Below are 5856 nucleotides of genomic sequence, written 5' to 3' on the forward strand. Positions count from 1 at the left end.
TTACTCTCATCTGCACCTTCTTTTACTTCTTTCAGCTGCTCCCGTTAGGGGTTGCCTCAGCGGATCATCTTTTTCCATATTACTCTCACTGCACCACTCGGAGCAGCTGATCGGAAAGGGAATTATCGGTATACAGCATCAAGCACACGCTGCCTCAGCCATGCTTCCTATTTGAACTGCTTCTCACACGGCAAATGCTTCAAAACCTTTCCTGTACGGACCTCGCGGTTCAGAAAGAGTTTCATTCCAAGAGCTCTAAATGCACTCAATCAGTCCATCAAATGTTCCTGGTAGAACTGTTTGTACTTCTAAGTACAATCACCTTACTGTAAACTTGCACTACAGTTATAATATTGCACAACCTGAGCCACTTTATAAAGCGCATATTTACATATGATGACAATATCATTTTTAAGATGAAATGCAGCAAAATATGTTTATTATATTATACAGATAAAACTTTAACTTCATTTAAATAATCTATATTGTTAATAATTAAAGGACACGGTGTCACTATGGTAGCAAGGATCTGGCGCTCGTTCCTGCCTCGCACTGTAAGCTTCACTGGGACTGGCGTGAAGGATTGAATAATTAAACATGTGCTACGAAGATATTTCAGTGTTCCTTAAAAGTTTTGAAGAATCTGCGTTATTAGCTTACAGATGGCTTAACGTCTATTACAGAACTGATTGTGTGGCGATTGGTTATTTGGAGAAAGAAAGGTAAGGACAGGAATTGGTGTGTGAAAGAGACAGCACTGCTGCAATAAATTCATCGAAGGTCGTGCACAATCACTGCACCACCGTGTTCCCATGTTTAATAACATGCTTTAACTCCTATCATCATGAAAATTATATCAAGTATACATCTCAGTATTTTAATTATTCAGAGAGCTGTAATATTACAAATGTAATGGATTCTGTGTCCTGTCGGAGGAAAACAAAACCCGGAAGCACGTAGTGATTTACACACATTGAGCACATAGAAGATCAAATACAAAACAAAGCATTTAACGTGCTACTTTAGTTATGAATGGATTGGAGAAACTAGTAAATTAAATGATTTTAAGATGAAGTTTATGATGTTCTACTTTAATGACAAAATAAACTATGTGATTAAAGTGGAAATTTCGAGACTGAAGTTGACATTTCGTGCTTTTTTTCCACTGTGTACCTATTTTTTTTTCTCTGTACCCTAATAAGCTTTGAAATGACACTCAGATTGTGGGCCAAGACTCGAGTTTTCACGGCGACTTTGATATCTGACAACTTCTTTTTTATTTCGGGCACTGTGTGACTTTGTGAACTTGAGCTTTCGAGCTTCTCCAACACTCTTTGTCACTCGATCAACTTCCTTTCCTCTTTACTAGACAAAGAGCCCGTTTCGACAACGTAAGATGAAACGGGCACGAGTTGAATAGTAAGTAATAAGTATAAGCACCACAAACCTGATATAGGTGTATTGAATGAATGCGTAATTAGGCCTGGAGCTGTAGTCGAAATCGCCTTTCAGGCCTCTAGAGCTTTAATTGAAGTCGCCTTTCTCTTTGAATTTTTGCGGCCGTAAATCCGCCGCCTGCCGCAATGTTGGTCGAAGTCGCCTTTCTTTTTGAATTTTCGCGGCCGTAAATCCGCCGCCTGCCGCGATGTCGGTCTCGTAAGGTTTTTCAGGCAGCTGTGCAGAAGGCGACTGCGCATTCGGCTTCGGACATGCGCAGAAGGTGACTGCACATTCGGCTTCGGACATGCGCAGGAGGCGACTGCGCATTCGGCTTCGGACAGACCCTGCCGCGATGTTGGTCGAAGTTGCCTTTCTCTTTGAATTTTCACGGCCATAAATCCGCCGCCTGCCGCGATGTTGGTCGAAGTCGCGTTTCTCTTTGAATTTTCGCGGCCATAAATCCACCGCCTGCCACGATGTCGGTCTCATAAGGTTTTTCGGGCAGCTGCGCAGAAGGCGATTGCGCATTTGGCTTCGGACATGCGCAGAAGGCGACATGCGCAGAAGGCGACTGCGCATTTGGCTTCGGACGGACGTGAGTGAGTGAGTGAGTGAGTGAGTGAGTGAGTGAGTGAGTGAGTGAGTGAGTGAGGAGACTGGCAAATTATATATAAGATACCACTGTTTTTCTTTGCCTCCACTTGGTATTTGCTGAAATTCTTATATTTTCCCCCATGCTTTTTCCATTGTCTTTTCACAGAAGCCTGAGCTTAACACTAGAATTACCAGAGTCTACGAAAAAAACTCGTTGATCCGGCCTACCTTAAAACCATTCTCACCTCTCTTTTGTCTTCTAAATGTGCCGATTAAGACGAGCAGCAAGCAGCCGACTATTCCATCCCCCACCGTCACAGAATGTTCACTAAGTTTTCCCAGCTCATGCCTTGTTTGATTATCTGGGAGTGACTGAAATGCTGGAGTTTTACAGTGGAAATAATAGATCGTTATTTGGAACACACACATTTCATGTGTGTTCTGTTTCTACAGTAATCTGCGTAAACACATTGTTAAAACAGAAACTTTTTCATATTGTAGTAATAAATGTTACAAAATGTAGGCATAAACTATAGAATGTGTGAAGCCTGACGTCCAAACATCAAATAAACACTTTCACAAAAGGTTCAGGAATAATATAACACCTTCCATGGCATAACGCTAAGATTTGCAGAATCAGAGCACAGCAGCCTTGCCATGTTCTAGAGACCTGAGTTTGATTCTCCGCTGGGGAGGAAGTGTTTTTTTTTTCTTTGTAACCTCAAACGGACATAAAATTTATAAATTGGTATGCAGTGTAAATCGTTAAGTTTAAAATGTCGATCGCGGTTACTTCTGTTGATTAATTCATGCTTTTTTACTTAGAGTCAGGAGCTTATTCAGCTTATTCAGCTTCTTGTCTGACTCTAACAGTGCCACAGTATAAATTCACACCCGATCTGACACTGTTCGTTTTCAAATAATATTGCATTACTTCGACGATGTTTTCTGATTGGTACTATTCGCGTCATAAAATGATTTCATCAAAACGTCACATATATTTGTCTCTTTCTTTTTTTTAAATGTGTAGCACACATCAACTAGCCACCTGCATGTTCTTGTGCGCACTGAATAAGCGAACTGAATAAGACAGCGTTATATGCAATCATCAGATTCAAATGTTAACAGTTCACACACACGCAAGGTTTGTCTTTCTTACATTTACAACGTGTGTACTTGTTAAAAAGTACTCACTTCTCTCTATGCTGTGGCTTCTATTACACACCTGAACTGGAAATTCTCTGATGTGGAATCAGTTCTGTAGGTTGTGGGCATGGGTGTGAGTGGTGGACGTAACTGGGAATTACTGTGAATGTGCGTGGTGTTTTGTGATAATGAATAGAGCTGCAAATTACAGGTGCTTGTTCAGTGTAATAGGAACCATAGCACAGAGAGGTGTGTACACTACAACAAGTACACATGTCGTAAATGTAGGAAGGGCGCTCCTTGGGTGAGCTATAGCGCGTCTTTATGTGAAAATAGCAGTGGCAGATGGGGTAGGGAAGGATCCTGAATGCGACTGAGAGTATGAAAAGTGAACAAAAAAAACAAAAACAAAGCTAACCTTTACAAATATCATAAATTACACCGGCTGTTACAGACTGAAATCAAATGTATCTTTTTATTCTAAAATAGTAAAAATAAGAGCAGTTCACTTCTCAAAGGGAAGTCGAGCAGGATCGAACTCATGATCTCTTGATTCCCAGTCAGCAACTGATGCTGTTGCACCACAGCAGCAGTCATAGTAAATGAGTGTCAATGTCGCACACTAAGGCGGCTTTTTTTTTCGGCAGTTATATTTTTGAATAAAAGCGCACTTGTTCTGTTATATTTGTACCTTTCGTGAAAGTGTTTCTTTGATATTTGGACTTCAGGCTTCATACATTATATAGTTTATGCCTACATTTTGTCATTTACTACTAGAATATGAAAAACGTTTCTGCTTTAAAAATGTGTTTACACAGATTACTGTAGAAACAGAACACACATGAAATGCGTGTGTTCCAAATAATGATCTATTATTTCCACTCTAAAACTCCACTTCACTCTCAGATAATCAATCAAGGCATGAGCTGGGAGAAGTTCGTGCACGTTCTAAGTCGGTGGGGGGATGGAATAGCCGGCTGCTTGCAGCTTGTCTTTATCTACACATTTAGAAGACAAAAGACGATGGCGGAGAGGTGCAAACGGATTTAAGAAGCGATTTAAGGTGGGACGGACCTACGAGTTTTTCCGTAGGCTCTGGTAATTCTAGTGTTAAGGGCTATTTATATTGATTTGCATATTCAAAGAGGCATAATTATGGGAGGAGCTGGGGCGGGACAGCAGGCGCGTGCACATGTGTTACTATTCACGCTGATCTGGATTTATGTAGTGGAAGAACGTGGAAGTTTGCGTACGCACAGATTCCTGCATCTGGATTTTTCTGTGTGTATGTACATTCACGCTTTTGTGTTTACGCCATGTTATAGTGTGAGTTCAACGCACGGCGTTATACTGTACATGAGGCCCCTGGCCCTACAAAAGCAAGGATGGGTTGACTCTCACCAATTTGCCAACAGATGCCTCACTGAATAGTCTAGCACTTTGAAAGCAATGTTCGCCAAAGACTAATCGGTAGGATTTTGGGCATTTCACTCTTTACACTGCACAATATTGTATCGAGTTCCTCTTAAGTTGGATAAGGAGCCCGGAACACACAAAAAACTCCTACTCTTAGGAAAATTAAATTCTATTTTGTACGAAACCCGACAGAACCTGAGCCCCAATTTGATGTCCCCAGATGGAGTTGTCTTTTATGAATTTATACAAAAAAAAAAAGAAATAATCACCCCAACAATTATTTAACCAAACAAAAAAACATATATTATAACTCAAACAAAACATACCCGTCTAAATACACACACACACATATATACAAATATAAATTAGACACATGCCCCACAATCCCCACACGTTCCCCAGTCCCTTTTATATTTGTTTAAAGTCTCTAGCCACACGGCCTGGGAAGTCTGTGATAAATTCTGCAATCCAGTCAGATACGCTCCGCTGACTCGTATACTGTATTAATATGGTAAAAGAAGCAATCTCACCGGCCTGGCGACGATTCTTTGTAAGAAGCTAAAATCCGTCTCACCCGGGTGTCTCTGCGTTAACGTCCTTCCATGGCCGCCGCTCGCATCACAAATGCAACGTAAAGCCGTGTGCTCCAAGGATCCTCTCCGACTAGCCAGCACCTCTCCTTTTCGATGCGTCCAACCGTTTGTACTTTTGGAACTGTACGTGCTTTACCAATCACTTCCTTTATCAATTCACCTTCTTAGATAACTCTTTTAAACAAACTTCCTTCTCACTCCTCTCTTTTTTCAAATACACGCCTCCTTGCCTTTTAAAGACTGTTCTTCCTCTTACGTCACACCAAAATACATTTTGGCAAGGACCCCCAGGCGTTGTTTGGACCCCTACTCCCCTTAAAGAGATATCCCACAGTCAATTATTCCTTTGGACATAATCTCTAAAGGGAAGCAAGCGGCAGAAACAGTTAAAAGCACACAAAAAAATATGTGACAACCGTTACAATATAATTAAATCATTTAAGGAATCCGATCAAATATTGCTAAGTAAAGTGCACAGCTGAAAACCACTTCTGAATGTATGCGATCTCCAATCCTTCAGATGTTATTGTCTTAAACAATGTCATGTGTCTTTCATGAACATCTTAACTTGGGTACAAGTAGACTTCAGTAAACCTTTTTTAGTCAATAACATTTGCTACTGCATCCACAGATGCAAGTTAATACTCAACTATGCAAAGCAGAAGCT

The sequence above is a fragment of the Erpetoichthys calabaricus genome, chromosome 12 (assembly GCF_900747795.2).
Source record: "Erpetoichthys calabaricus chromosome 12, fErpCal1.3, whole genome shotgun sequence".
Classification (NCBI taxonomy): domain Eukaryota; kingdom Metazoa; phylum Chordata; class Cladistia; order Polypteriformes; family Polypteridae; genus Erpetoichthys; species Erpetoichthys calabaricus.